Source organism: Mobula hypostoma, chromosome 2 (assembly GCF_963921235.1).
Source record: "Mobula hypostoma chromosome 2, sMobHyp1.1, whole genome shotgun sequence".
NCBI lineage: Eukaryota > Metazoa > Chordata > Chondrichthyes > Myliobatiformes > Myliobatidae > Mobula > Mobula hypostoma.
Genome location: NC_086098.1, coordinates 199,751,052 through 199,767,739, shown reverse-complemented (window position 1 = coordinate 199,767,739; position 16,688 = coordinate 199,751,052). Strand labels below are relative to the sequence as shown.

The 16,688-nt window shown below is 40.2% G+C and overlaps 1 pseudogene; it reads right to left on the bottom strand.

Annotated features, from left to right (window-relative positions):
• Positions 1–15,350: 15,350 nt before the first annotated feature.
• LOC134357817 (sin3 histone deacetylase corepressor complex component SDS3-like) lies at positions 15,351–16,279 on the bottom strand (annotated as a pseudogene).
• Positions 16,280–16,688: the final 409 nt, after the last annotated feature.

The following is a 16,688-nucleotide window of genomic DNA, read 5'->3' as shown; positions in this document are numbered from 1 at the left end:
GTTGTTTGTTAGAATTCTTACCTCCGGTGCAGGAAATCCAAGCTGCATACACTTTCCTAAATTTAATATAATTTCCTTCTTTCACCAGCTGTTTTTGCCAGTTCATTTGGGGTGGTTAAAATCTCTGGTGATGAAGATTCAATGCTTACAACTCATTTCAAAGTTGCTGACGTATCTTCCATATTTATTCTTCATGATGTTGGTGTACTCAATTATACATCATGGAAGTTACATACCCTCCCTGACTTCACTATAATAACAACTACAAGCTGCTCAATCCATTCATTATAAAACATCACAAAGATACCCAATTGATTTTTAGGATTATGTATTAATATTTAATCAGCGAGTTACTAGCACTTAACACACATCAAAGTTGCTGCTGAACGCAGCAGGCCAGGCAGCATCTCTAGGAAGAGGTACAGTCGATGTTTCGGGCCGAGACCCTTCATCAGGACTAACTGAAGGAACAGCTAGCTCTAGCTAGCTCTAGGAAGAGTCTAGCTCTTCCTTCAGTTAGTCCTGATGAAGGGTCTTGGCCCAAAATGTCGATTGTACTTCTTCCTAGAGATGCTGCCTGGCCTGCTGCATTCACCAGCAACTTTGATGTGTGTTGCTTGAATTTCCAGCATCTGCAGAATTCCTCATGTTTGCTAGCACTTAAGGGTGTTTATGGCTTGGGACAATAGTTAAGTCACTTGGTCAGAACCTGCTAATGAACCTTGGGAGAACAGAATATAGCACCTTTGCCCAACATACTAAGGGAAAGTAAAGGCTTCTAGTTTTGTTAAAGATTTAAAATGACCAAAAATGAAGCAATTCCTATCTATTGTAAATTGTTCTCTGTCACATATCGCAATATGTAAAAAGTGACTTAATGGATTGTGATGGCCCATTGCAGTGGTGTGTGAGACCTGCATACAACCATACCCAACTCCAGAATTGTAGTACAGGTCGACCTTCACTAATCTAGCACCATTAGGACCTGAGGAGTGCCGGATTAGTGAAAATGCTGAAAATGCCGAATTACAGAAGGATCACATTAAGCATAATCAGTGCCGGATTATTGAAGGAACTGGATTACAGGTAGAAGGATTAGTGAAGGTCGACCTGTAGTAGGGAAACCTTTGGACAGGGTGCCACTTCAATTCAGTTCACTAATGGGTACTTCAATTATTATAGGAGTAGAATTCTTTCCAGAATTTAGTTAATGTTTTGTTGTTAGTATTTAACTTAACTTTGGCATTAACTTGCAGTTTATTTTGCATTGTTAATATGAATACATTACTTGCTGATGACAATTTCACTGTTAATTAGTTGGCTGGCTAGAACTGATTATTAGCAGGAGGAAATGACTGGGGTCTTAAAAATTGACCTCATATATATACAGACACACACAGAGTCCAACAATACCATGTTTCATACTAAAATCTGAATATGAAACTTAGATTTTGGTGGATAGAAGATTTCACAGCATTGAGAGTAAAGAATATTTTTCTGGTACTTACCAGAGTAATTCCAAAAAATAAAGGCACTTCACGGCATCTCAGATTTATGGAATGCACACTTTGGAAATTGCAGGATTCACATTTTGTTTTGGACAATCAATTGAAAGACATGTTCCTATGTGGAGAATTGTAAGCACTCTGTTTCAGAGAACGAACAATACCTGATGTCACTGTGATCTATCCAGGCATGTGAGACTTCCATAGACAACATATTTCAGAAAGTGGTCACACCACAGGCCAAGACCATGCTAGTATAGAGGGACTAGGTGACATGGGGACTAGCAGACAGCTGTAAAGGAACAGGCAAGTAGTTTAGGAGACCCCCTAAAGTCAGATTTCTCAGTAGAGTTCAGTTCTAAGTACTGGAGATTCAAGTGCTCTCCTGGGGAGTGTGGGAGGTGGCAAGATAATAGTACAGGGAAGGACAGAGGAGAAATTCAAGGGAACAATATTTGCCAAGGATTCTATACATGGGGACATTTGTGCCCTTTGAAATGTAATTCCAGGATGGTATGTTTCCTCCTTTTATTGCTATGTACATTAGTATCACTAAGTGCTTCAGAACATTTTGGATGAAGACTGTCAAGGGCCAAAAGATATGGTCCATTTTGGTACCAATGATATGGTTAGCAAAAGAGCTAACAAACATATATTATGTCTGATGCTACAGACAATATTTTAAATGGGTTAGGAAAGAATTTAAGCAAGAACTCACATGATAGCAATCTCTGGATTACTGCCATCATTGTGCATCAGTGAATGTCGAAACCGGAGGGCAATGTAGACTGCGGTTGGAGGCATGGTGTGGAGGGATGGTTTCAAATTCCTTTGCATTGAGTTTGGCTCTGATTATACTGATTAAACTGGTTGCACTTTTACAAGTGGGTTTTCTAATGCTACTAGATGGAATTTAAACTAGCTGAGTCAGTAGATTGGAAATTAAACACGCACATAGCCTGTTACTAGTTCAAGGGAAAAGATAGGACAGTGAACTTCAGAAAAATGAAAAGGCATTCGGGGAATAATAGTGATAAAATTCAAGAGATATAATACTTCCTGAGATACTGTCAGTGCAAAGACTACATAAAGGTTACCAAGTACCAAAGCTGTAAAAGAAGAACTTCTCTTAGTAGAAGTGGTTATGTAGAAAGTGGTTAAGTTGAAATTGGTTTAGCAGAACAAGCGATGTAAGGTTTGTTGTGTACTTAATATTTCAGTAATATCCAAGTAATATTATAAATACTGTATATACAAGAGGAAATCTGCAGATGCTGGAATTTTGAGCAACACACATAAAAATTGCTGGTGAATGCAGCAGGCCAGGCAGCATCTCTAGGAAGAGGTACAGTCAACGTTTCGGGCCGATACCCTTCGTCAGGACTAACTGAAAGAAGAGCTAGTAAGAGATTTGAAAGAGATTTGTAAATATATTGTTTGATTAAGTATTCTTTGTTGTTTAAATAATTCATTACGGGTTATACATCTGTATGTGAAAGTACGTGAATGGCATACATCATTACACCACCACATCATATGGGCATGCCTCATTAAAGTAAAGAACTAAGTAGACACTAGTTATCCATGGCTCTCCTATATTTTCTTTTGATTAGTTTTTGGAGTGACAACACATAACAGTGGCAATGATTAAGGTTTAAAACAAACTCAAATTTGAAGCTCAGTGAGACATTAGAGTTTTTTTCAAATGCAGCATGGTTTCTTTGCAAGAAGGAGAAAGAGTAGAGTTTAAAAAAGGTAGAAAATAGATTAAATTCATGGGTTCATAAACAGTGAAAACTGGGTGATAATAATCATAATTTTTTTAAAAAATCTGAAATGACTGACTATATCAGTAAGGTAGATGCACTTGATAACTAGATTTTGTGTACTAAGTGAATTGAGCAGTATTTTAAAGCAAATGGAATAGCCAATGAGAAACAAGTGCCAGTTTTGCTGAGTGTAGTAGGTGGCAGACCAAACAATTTGTTTGGAAGCTTAACTGCTCCAACCAAACCAGCCAAAATGAGCTTTGCTAGTATCATAAAATGCAGAAATGTTTAGACTCAAAACCATTGTTGATTGCTGAATGCTTTAGGTTTCCTAAGCGGAATCAAAAGGAAGGGGAGTCCATTTCAGCTTACGTTGCTGAAAAGAAGAAATTGTTTGAGCATTATCAGTTCAGTAAAGGACTTAATGATGCACTGAGAGATCATCAGTTTGTGCAGTCTTATAAGGAATCATTCAAAAATGGCTCCTAAGTGAAGCACAACTCACATTTAAAACAGCAGTTGAAATTGATGTATCAAAGGAAACATCAGCCAGAGATGCAATTGAGTTGCAGTCAGGAATAGAAGTGAGCCTGAACAAATTGCAACATCTAAATAGAAACCTGACTGGACAAATAAATTGTATTACCGTTATGGCAGGTGCTCACATGCACAGATTTAAAGGCAAAAATTGCAGAAAATATAACAAAGTTGGACACATTCAAAGAGCATATCAGGCAGACAAAACTAAATAGAAGAGAAAAAGAAAAAAAGTCAAGTTGTAAATTCAAAGAGAGCACTAACCTGCACAGTGCTGCTGAAAAATCTGATAATGATGACAGTGACACCGGTCTAGGGAGCCTAAGGTTAATAATGTGAAAATTAATTGGAGACAACCAATATGGCTTACACCAGAAGTGAATGGCAAATTCATTAAAGTGGAACTGAAATCAGTTTTTTTTTTCAGTCATTCCCCAAATTTATTTGAATGGGATTTTAAAGATACTAAACTGAAGTCTGCAGATTTTAACTAAGAACTTATACTGAAGAAAATATAACTCCTGTAGGAATGACATTCGTAAAAGTAAAATACAACAACCAGCAAGCCATATTGAGCTTGTAAGTGGTAAAACCAGGTTGGCCAGCATTGGGCGATGTGATTGCTGAGACAACTACAACTTCTTTGGAGATTCATCCTTTATGCCACATCCTCTGCAAAAGAATTAACTGAAAGCAAATTAAGAAAGGGTCTGGATGATGCCACAGTAGTGTTCAAGGATTGCATTGGAAAACTCAAACATATCAAGGGTAAAATAGTGTTAAATGAAAATGCCACACCAAAGTTTTGCAAAGCCTGTCCAACTGTGATAAAGTAGCCAGTGAGCTAGATTGCATAGATGATGAAAGAAATCTTTCCAAGGTTGAGTATAGCCTATGGGCAAGGCCAGTGGTCACTATAGCCAAGAAGAATAGGCCTGCCAGGATCTGTGGTGATTTTAAGGTCACCATCAACCCAGTACTGAAAGTAGATTGATATCCTCTGTCCAGGATAGAGGATATCTTTGCAAATCTTTCTGTAGGGAATCACTTCAGCAAACTGGACTTATCTGAGGCCTACCTACGGATGGAGATGGAAGAAGAGTTCAAAGTGTTTCTCACCATAAACACACGCAAAGGGCTTATAATAGGCTTATTTTTGGAGTAGCATCTGCACCTGCACTCAGGCATTGCACTGGTCAGGATGACAAAGAACATCTCCAAAATCTCAAGCTTGTGTTAAAGATACTAGAAGAAAATGGGCTCAGAGCATATTGCTACAAGTATAAATTCTTTAAACTAAGCATCACTTACTGTGGTCACACTATGACGCATAAGCATTACACAAGTGTGCTGAGAAAATTCAAGCAGTGCTGGATGCTCCAAGGCCAAAATCGTTTTTGAAGTTACAAAACATAGCAGTGCTGGGAGAAGCTATTCAAAAAAAAACTTATCTCTGTAAGCAGCATGGCAATTTAGATTCCAAATTGACTCAGTGACAGAATGTGGGGAGTAATGTTTATTGGATGATATCTGTGCTGTGACATAAGTTTATTATAAAGAGAGTTCCATATGACTCAGTACTCTACCTCTTGCCTTTTGCACGAGGGGTGATTGATAAGTTCGTGGCCTAAGGTAGAAAGAGTCAATTTTAGAAAAGCTAGCACATTTATTTTTCAATATAGTCCCCTCCTACATTTACACACTTAGTCCAGTGGTCGTGGAGCATACGATCCCTTCTTTGTAGAAGTGGTCCACAGCAGGGGTGATTGATAAGTTCGTGGCCGAAGGTAGAAGGCGATGAGTTATACAGCTCTCGTTACATGCACATGCAGTTCAACTCTTTGAGTGATTATGCAGAAGATTTGAATTTAATAACTCATCTCCTTCTACACTAGGCCACAAACTTATCAATTACCCCTGCTGAGGACCACTTTCTGGAGGTCCAAGACGCTGACTTCTACAAAGAAGGGACCTGTATGCTCCATGACTGCTGGACTAAGTGTGTAAATGTAGGAAAAATAACTGTGCTAGGTTTTCTAAAATTGATTCCTTCCACCTTAGGCCACTAACTTATCAATCACCCCTCGTAATATGTATTAATGACCTAGACTTAAATGCAGAGAGTAAGATAAAAACGTTTGAGGACAAAATAAATGATCAGCCTTGTGGTTCACATGGAGAAACAAAGCTTTGGAAAGTAGAAAGATATAAATGGCCTGCTCAGCTGGGTGGATGATCGTACTTTATCCAAAAATGTTTGGTGCAGTAGTTAGGAGTCCAAGAATGAGAGATGTGGAGGAATAAGGGATATTGTAATGTACATCCATACATTATCAAAAGTGGCAAGACTGATTAATAAGTTACTTAAAAATATATATAATGCTTTCCTTTTTCAGTTAAAGCAAAGATCTGAAGAACATGGAGGCTATGCTAGAATCTAATACCCCACAGCCTGGCTACTACTGTTGATAGTTTTGTTCAACATATTACATGAAAGATTGCAGAGGGGATTTGAAGATATTGCCAAGACTGGTCAGAAGGCTACAGTGGTTTCCTTTGGATCGTAGAACATAGAAATTAGGGCAGTACAGCACAGGAACAGCTCCCCTGACTCATCATGTTTGCACTGACCATGATGCTGATGTAACTAATTCCATCTGTCTGCATATGGTCTGTATTCCTCTATTCCCCGGCTGTCCACATGTCTGTCTAAATACCTCTCAGAAACCGCTATCTGCCATCTCCCTGGCAATACTTTACAGGCATTTACCACTTTGTGTATAAAATAATTGACCTGCAAATAGAATGTTGAATAGTAATGCTTGGTACAGGTCCTTCAGCCCATGATGTTACACTGAACTTTTAATTACTCTAAGCTCGACCTAACTCTTCCCTCTCACATAGTCTTTCATTTCTCCTTCATCCACGTGCCAATTGAAGAGTCTCTCAAATGTCCCTAATATGTCTTCCCCTACGACCACACCTGGCAATGCATTCCATTAACTTAGCAAATTTTGTGTGCAAAAAAAAAACCTCTGACATCTCCCCCATACTTTCCTCCAATCACCTTAAAATTATGTTCCCTCATCTTAACCATTTCTGCTCTGGGGAAAAGTCTCTAGCTATCCACTCGATTTATGCCTCTTATTATCCTGTACAGCTCTATTAAGTCACCTTTCATCCTTCTTCGCTCCAAAGAGAAAAGTCCTAGCTTGCTCAATCAATCCTCATGGCAGCATCCTGGTAAATCTCCTCTGTACCTTCTCTAAAGATTCCACATCCTTCCTATAATGAGGTGACCAGTACTGAACACAACCCTCCAAATGTACTTGAACCAAAGTTTACTAAAACTGCAACATTACCTCATGGGTTTTGAACTGAAACCCTTGGCCAATGAAGGTCAGCGTACCTTACATCTTCTTAAACACCCTATTAAGTCATGTGACAACTTTGAGTGACCTATGGACATGGACCCCCAAGATCTCTCTGTTCCCCCTCACTGCTTAGAATCTTACCTTTAACCTTGTACTCTGCCTTCAAGTTCAAATTGTCCGCTCCTATCCGTCTCCAGCACTATGGTAGAGGAGATAGAGTTGTGATCACTACCTCCAAAATGCTCTCCCAGTGAGAGATCTGATACCTGAGCAGGTTCATTTCCCAATACCAGATCAAGTACAGCCGCTCCTCTGGTTAGCTTATCTACATATTACGTCAGGAAACCTTCCTGAACAAACCTAGCGAACTGCACCCCATCTAAACTCTTTACTTTAAGGAAATGCCAGTCAATATTGGGAAAGTTAAAAATCACCCATCACAAAACCCTATTATTATTGCACCTTTCCAGAATCTGCCTCCCTAGCTGCACCTTGCTGTCTCTGATACTACAGGGGCCTATATAAAGCACCCAGTCAAGTTATTAGCCCCTTCTTTCTGATTTCCACCCACAATGACTCAGTAGACAATCCCTCCATGACTTCCTCCTTTTCTGCAGCCATGATACTATCCCTGATTAGCAATGACACTTCCCCACCTCTTTTGCTTCCCTCTCTATCCTTTTTTGAAACATCTAAAGCCCGGCACACTCAACAGCCGTTCCTGCCCCTGAGACATCCAAGTCTCTGGAATGGCCACAACATCATAGTTCCAGTATTGATCCATGCACTAAGTTCATCCACCTTGTTTATGATACTCCTTGCGTGAAAATGGACCCATCTCAAACCATCTGGTTGAGGATATCTTTGCTCTATTATCTGCTTATCCTTCCTCACAAACTCCCTACAAGCTGTCTCTACTTGAGCACCAACCTCCCTATTCTCTGCCTCTTCACTTCAGTTCCCAACTCTTCTGCAAATCTAATTTAATTCTTTTAGTTTAATTCATCTTCTGAATTAGCATGGGCTGTCAACTAGTTCAATGTTCTACAATCTTCAAGCAAAAGATCTGGATAACTGCTCATCTGGCTTTTTTTCTCTCCTGGTTCATGCAAATCTCCCTACTTAATTACAAGTTAAATTAATCTATGCTTGAGAACACAACATACTATTTTAACCACATTATATACTTGCTTTGATACTCAGAATGTTTAGAAGAAAGTCTATTTTGAAATTTGAAATTTAGTAGACTATTTTGAAACTTTTCTTAGAATCCTTATATTATTAATTTTTAAGGAGATTGGAAATGGATGCAATATTTTAAATCATAAAACAGAAGCATTTGTGGAAGCGAATCAGGTTGGGTGTGAGGGAGGGATTGAGCATGATGCAGAGGCTGGTAGGTCAAAGAAGGGATCAGCTGGATTGGTGGTTACAGCTTTTCCTACTTTTATTTCAGATTTCCAGCATCTGCAATTTGTTTAAATACACATATCTGGCCATTGCTGGTGCTTCAACATCAAATACAACAATCAAGGTCAAGGCTAATAGTGCATAAAGTGGTATTGACTAGTCCCATTTCTACAATTTAATGCGATAGCTTTTTGATATTTGTCATGAACTTCTAGAGATTTATGTGCAACACATCCAACATTAGTTCCTTAAGGTTGTTATAGCCACCCTTGGTAATGGGGATAAGCTCCCACTACCTTTTAAATGCTCCCAATGGCACATGACTCAAATAACCTCTGACAACCAAATCCGGCTCCTGGCCTTCATGTGTGGCATGGCTACTTAGCCTGCCGGAACCATTTCTACTGACAGGAGAAGGAGCAAAGGTGGATTAATGGCACCTTAAAGCCAGTGGCTTCGGGCAGATGGGGCTTATCAGCCAAGGTTGGCAGCTCATTGAGATCTCTGATCTCAAATGTCTGCTGCCTTGTGGCTATACGCACTCATTGAGAAGGCTTCAGGAGTAAACCTTGAGGGAAAAAACTGGAGTTGAAATCCCTAAAGGAGTCCTAAATTGAGTTCTCACTGCCTGGCAACTCCTGCGATGCTGCTGGTGCCATACTGTATCAGAGTCCGCCGTTCCTTTGGGTTCATCAGATGGATGGAGAGGGGGATCTCTACATGGATAACAGCTTCCGTATTGTACCGCTCTGGCCTACATGTCTAGACAGCTAGGTCACATATCTATGGTTAACCATGACCATTGGAGGCCTCACACCTAATATTGTCCCAGTGGACAGCATGGTGGCACAATATTTAGTGCTGTTGCTGCACTGCTTTACTGATGGGTTTGATCCTGACTTTGGATGCTGTCTGTGTGGAGTTTGCATGTTCCAGCTGTGACTGTTTATCATGCCAATAGCTTCAGTATTGTTTCATTTCCAAAAGATGGAAGAGCCAGCATTGACCTGATGAACTGAATGGCATACCTCTACGTCAGAAGAATATACAGGAAACGTGTTCTTTTTGCATCATTTATGTGAGTTCTCTTCCATGCAAAGCATAAATATGGGAAGATAATATCATTGCATAAACTAGTCTTGTACACTCCAGAATGAATAATATTAAGGGCAGATCTTGATTCTGTTCTTAAGATCTTGAAAGAATTGATAAACGAGAAACTTCTTCTATTTTTGGAAGAGTGTAACAATATCAACATCAGAATCAGGACATTCAAAAGAAGTTAGGAAAAGCTTATTTACATAAAGAAAATTGGAAGTCTCTCTCACAAACAGCAAAAGGAGCTAGCTCAATTATTAACCTGAAATAAGGTATTGTGGTTTTCTTCTGTTAACCATGAATAAAAAAGATATGAACTAAAGGTGAATTAGCTGAAATGGGTTCAGAACAGCTATTATCCTACTACAAAAATATATGTTTTGGCAATTTATGAAATACAAAGAACAAAAGGCATTTCACTGTTCCCTGCAGGACTCCGCTAGTGACTGACATCTGAAAAGATCCAGAGTCATTAAAATAAGGTTCTGTCCACAGGAATATAAGAAGTTCATAAGTAGCAATTTCTTGCGGCTTTCTTTTTAAAGTAGCCTATTTTCAGTACCTGTATCACTTTTTTAAAAATTGCAAAGTAGATCCACAAGCTGAACCAGAAAGAGATAAAGGAAGCAGGGATTGCCTATTGTAAACAAAGTTTAAGCAAAGTAGAATACTGTGGATATTCAAAATACAATTATGAATCTGTAAGAGATGACACAAGTAGGCAGGGCTATAGCTCATGAAAAACAAGAACTAAGCATCAAAATGGAAGTATGTATGCACTATCATATCAGAATGGGATTGAGAATTAGAATTAAAATGGGTGGCCACTGGGAGATCCCACTTCTTCTAGCGGACTAGTAGGTGCTCGGCAAAGTGGTCTCCCAATCTATGTCGGTTCTCACCGATATAAAGGAGGTCACCACAACCACCAGATACAGTAGATGACCCCGACAGACTCACAGGTGATGTGTTGCCTCACCTGGAAGGACTATTTGGGGCCCCGAATGGTAGTGAGGAAGGTGGTGCAAGGGCAGGTGTAATGCTTGTAAAAATGCCATCCCCTTCTCTCAATTCCTCTGACTCTGTGGCATCTGCTCTCGGGATGAGACTTTTCATTCCAGAAATAGGGAGATGACCTCTTTCTTCAAAGAAAGGAGCTTCCCTTCCTTCACCATCAACGCTGCCCTCAACCACATCTCTCCCATTTCACGTGTGTCTGCTCTCATCCCATCCTCCTGTCACCCTATCAGGGATATGTGCCGGACATGGAGGTGGTCCTCACCTACCACCCTACCAGCCTCCATGTCCAGCACATAATTCTCCATACCTTCTGCCATCTCCATCAGGATCCCACCAACAAGCACATCTTTCCCCAATTTCTGCTTTCCACAGGGACTGCTCTCTACGTGATTCCCTTGTCCATTTGTCCTCTCCACTGGCACTTATCCTTGCTACACATGTGCTATATCTGCCCCTACACCTCCTTTCTTACTACCATTTAGGGCCCAAACTATACTTCCAGGCGAGGTGACACTTCACTCCTGAGTCTATTGGGGTTATCTACTCTATCCGATACTCCCAGTGTAACCTCCTGTATATCGATGAGACCAAACGTAGATTGGGAGACCGCTTCGTTGAGCACCTACACTGCGTCTGCCAGAAAAAGCGGTATCTCCTGGTGGCCACCCACTTTGATTCTATTTCCTATTCCAATTCTGACATGTTAGCCCATGGCCCTCTCCACTGTCGTGATGAGGCCACCACCAGGTTGGAGGAGCAACGACTTATATTATTCCATCTGGGTAGTCTCCAACCTGATGGTATGAACATCAATTTCTTGAACTTCCGGTGATGCTCCCCTCTCCTTCACTGTTCCCCATTCCCAGTTTCCTCTCTCACTTTATCTCCTTACCTGCCCATCACTTTCTAGTGTTCTTCCTCCTTCCCTTTCTTTCATGGCCTTCTGTCCTCTCCTATCAGATTCACCCTTCTCCAGCCCTTTATCTCTTTCACCAATTGACTTCCCAGCTCTTTACTTCAACCCTCACCCTCTCCATGTTTCACCTATCATCTACTACCTAGTATTTCTTCCTCCCTTCCCCCCTTGTTACTATGACTCATCTTTTTTCTCCAGTCCTGATGAAGGATCTCAGCCCGAAACATTGACTGTTTACTTTTTTCTGTAGGTGCTACCCGGCCTGCTGAGTTTCTCCAGCATTTCTGTGTGTTGCTGTTTATTGACAACAGCTCAGTGTTTAACACATTCGTTCCTACAGTTCTGATCAAAAAGCTCCAAACCCTGGGTGTCTCCAACTGGATCTTCAGCTTTCTGACCGGAAGACCACAATCTGTGTGGATAAGAAATAACATCTCCACCTCGCTGACAATCAACACTGGTGCACCTCAGGGATGTGTGCTTAGCCCACTGCTGTAAGCTCTCTATACCCATGACTCTGTGGCTAGGCACAGCTCAAATGTCATTGATAAATTTGCTGATGACAACTTCTGTCGGCAGAATTTCAGATGGTGATGAGAGGGCATACAAGAGTGAGATACATCAGCTCGTTGAGTCATGTCACAGCAACAACCCTGCACTCGAAGAACAAATTGTGGACTTGAGAAAGGGTAAGACCAGTTCTCAAAAAGGGTTCAGAAGTGGAAAGACTGAGCAATTTCAAGTTCTTGGGTGTAAATATCTCTGAGGAACTATCCTGGTGCCAACGCTACAAAGAAGGTATGAGAGTAGTTATATTTCATTTGGAGTTTGAGGAGATTTGATATGGAACCGAAGACACTCGCAAATTTCTACAGATGTACTGTGGAGAGTATTCGATCAGGCTGCATCACTGTCTGGTATGTACTGCACAGGACTGAAAGAAGCAGCAGAGACTTGTAAATTTAAGTTAGCTCCATCCTGGCACTAAACTCCATAGTATCCAGGATACCTTCAAGGAGCAATGCCTCTAAAAGGCAGCATCAATCATGAAGATCCCCACCACCCAAGACATGCCCATTTCTCAGTGCTACCATCTGGAAGGAAGTACTGGAGTCTGAAGGCACACACTCGATAATTCAGGAACAGCTTCTTCCCCTCTGCCATCAGATTTCAGAATGGACACTGAACCCATGAACACCACCTCACTACTTACTTTATTTTTATTTTACACTACTTATTTAATTTACCTATTTTATATATATACTTACTGTAACTCACATTTTTCTCTCTATTATTATGTACTGCATTGTACTTCTGCCGCAAAGACAACAAATTCTCATGACATATGCCAGTGATATTAAACCTGATTCTGAATAGCAATATGTTGTTTGTTTTTATGTGCTCGGCAACTCAAAATCACTGTAACCCAGCATAAATCATACTAGTGATAAAATTTGGCTGAAATCATACCAGTTGTGAAATTGGACAGTACATTTCCTGCTGCATTCGAAATTTCCTAGCATTAGATGCTTGCCTGATTCACAAAGGAAATATTTCCAACATAAATCAAATATTCCCAGTCCATAAAATGACTGTGGTTTGGAAATCAGAAAATAAGTACTGCATTTCACAATCCACTCAATTTGAAATGGTAGTGGTGGTGGGGTTGCGGAACATATCTACAAGATTGCTCTCAACCTACTTGAAGATTTCACATACCTCCATGCACAAATACTGTGTAAACACTATAAAGAGTGCTTTGAAGAAAAGTAAAGCACAGAAGGATTTGTTCTCACTGATGAGGCATTGTGATAAGATGGTTCAGGTAGACTATCTTCTCTTCCTTGTAGTTTCCACCTCAATGGAGCTCATGGAACAATAAGCTTCTCTTTATAAAACATGAAAAGGAAAATGCTAGAAATGCCTAACAGGTTAGACAACATTCGAGGAGTGAGAAACTGAGTTAATATTGAACATTCATCAGATTTGGAAAAGTGTCAATCCAAATCAACAATATTAGTGACATAAATGCACTGTTGAATCAATTATTTTCAACATCGAATAGGGGAATAAAGGAAAGAACATGTAGATAATGTAAGTATAGAACACAGAACAGGACATAGAAAATCACAGCACAGACCAAGCCCTTTGGCCCACGATGTTGTGCTGACCATTTAACGTATTCTAAGGTCAATCTAATCCTTCCCTCTTAAATACCCCTTCCTGTTTTCTATCATCCAGGTCCTTATTAAAGAGTTTCTTAAATGCCTCAATATATCTACTTCTACCACCACTCCTAGTAGGGCATACCATGCACCACCACTCTCTGTGTAAAGAACTCACCTTCTATCCCTTTCTATACTTCTCTCCAAACACCTTAAAATTATGCCCCCTTATATTAGACATTTCAGCCCTGGGAAAAAGTCTGTGGCTGTCCACCCTATCTATGCCTCATCATCTTGTACACCTCTATCAAGTCACCTCTCATCCTTTCTCGATCCAGAGAGAAAACCCCTCGCTCATTCAACCTATCCTCGTAAGATATGCTCTCCAATCCCGGTAGCATCCTGGTAAATTTCCTCTGCACCTTCTCTATAGCTTCTTCTCTTACAATGAGGCAGCCATAATTGAACATAATATTCCAAGTGTGGTCTAACCAGGATTTTACAGAGCTCCAAAATTACCTCACAGCTCTTGAACATAATCCCCCAACTAATGAAGGCCAACACACAATAATCCTCCTTAATAACACTATCAATTTGCCCAGTAACTGTGAGGAATCTAGGAGTGTGGAACTCAAGATCCCTCTGTTCCTCCACACTGCTAGGAATCCTGACATTAGCTGTATATTCATCCTTCCAAAGTGAATCACTTCACACTTTTCCAGTTTGAACTCCATCTGTCACTTCTCAGCCCAGTTCTGCATCCTATCAATGTTCTGTTGTAACACCTGACAACCTTCTACACTGTCCACAACTCCAGCAACCTCTGTGTCATCTGCTAGCTTCCAAATTGCCTTTCTGTTCCTCATCCAACTCATTTATAAAAAAATACAGAGCAGATCCGTGTGGAACGTCACTGGTCACCAGTCTCCAAGCAGAATATATCATCTATAACCACACGCTCACACCCTGCCTTTAATGGGGAAAGCCAATTCTTCATCCATATTGTTGTGTATGTGGCCTGGCTACAACGCTATTAATAAAAACGCTGGAGACAGAAGCTAAGTTTCATGGTTCTCTACTGGCCAGAAACCGAATTCGGCACACACATACAGATCAATACGCGCCTAATAGCGCATGCTCAATATGCACCTTATAGCACATTCAATTACGTGTTACTAAAACATAAAGTAATCCCTTATTATACTGTAGGCTATATGGTACACTCCTCCCCTTTTATTTTAATAGTGTATCAACTGTTTTTTTTACTAGGGCACTATGCTAAACAAATATGTTTACTCTTAACATACAAATGCCTACCATTTATTTACTTAGTAACTTAATAATATCAAATTATAACAAGCCTTTTTTTTTTACTTTTGGTCTAAGACCCATTTATAACTCAAGTCTCTGGGGGGGGGGGTATTCTCTGCCTCTCCAGATAATGTCTGTCAATAAACTTGTTTGTTTTAATACAGATTTCCATATAAAAGTCATGAAAAGTTGACCTCTAAGCATAGGGAGTTAAGAAGATGTGTGCCTCCAACTTGCTAGGAGTTTCAGACAGCAGATCGCCTCCATATAATGAAGACTTCTCTGTGCAGCTGTCCTAGATATACATGCATCTTTGTGCTATTACTTGTCTTCCTTACCATATCTCATTTGTTCCAACTGAGCTAGTTACACAGCCAATCTTCGTATTCTCCTTAGATTCCAAATAGATAGCCTGACCTTTATGATACTATCTCTTATCGTAATATAACTTTCCTTCTTCTATTCGTGCTTCACATCTATGTGCTGGTGATTCAGCAGGAGTGTTGGGAAGATGCTCAGGACAAGACGGAGATGCTGGTCTTTTTGGAAATTTAAGCTTATTGAGAGTTCGCAGATCTTCCATTATCTGTTCATTTGTTAACAAGTAATTTAACTGCGCAGGTGCAGGTTTTCGTCTTTTGTTTGTAATTGGAGCAGGGTCAGTAGGTCTCCTCCTTAGTTTCGTAGTCATTAGTGGCTTTACCTCCATAGAATCTCCTGTGAGTTCCATTGTTAGCCTCTCATTCTCAATCATCTTTTTCTTTTCTTCTAACTCAATCTTTTAATCTTCAAATTCTTTCACTGCTGCTTTCTTCTCTTTAATATAATTCTTTTCCACTTGTTCTGTCTCCAGTTGCAGAAAAAGCTCTGCATTTCATATTCTTTCCTTGTATTGTTGATCTAATTTCTTCATCCTTTTCTGATACTCCTGCAAAGTGCCTTCCTGTAACTACTGTAGCTGTCATTTGAGAAATGTCAATTTCTCCTGGTATTGCTCTTTTACTTCCAGGTAGTCTTCATCATCCTGCTTATTGGCAATATCTGTCTCACTTGCATCCTCTGTATCTTCATCTGAGTCGCGGCCACAGATACTGCGTTCATCCTCATCGTCGACACTGTCTATCTCCTCCTCATCGTAATAGTCAACAATGCGTGAGAGGAGAGCTGTGGACATCTTCCCTGCTGAGCTGCCCTCCTTTGTTGACACATCTAGTGCCTTGATGGCGTGCCAATCCAACTGGATTTTCCTGAGCCATTCCCGTCCCAGCAACGGTGGTCCTCCATTTTTCAGTACATAGAGGTTCAGCTGCTGTGTTTTGTCTCTGTAGGTCACTGTCACTTTAATTTTGCCTTTGGTAGGCACTTTCTGTCCTGTGTAAGTCTTTAGCAGTAGTTTAGTTTGTTTCAGAGGTATGTTCAAAAACAGTCATTTGTAGCCATGTACAGGGATCACTGTTAAAGCTGAGACTGTGTCCAATTAAATTTTCAGTCTCACGCCCACCACTTGTGGAGTGATCCATATTACTCTATCTCTTTCACGCTGTGAAGTTGCCGACAAGACAATTCACTTTCTTCGGAGTTGT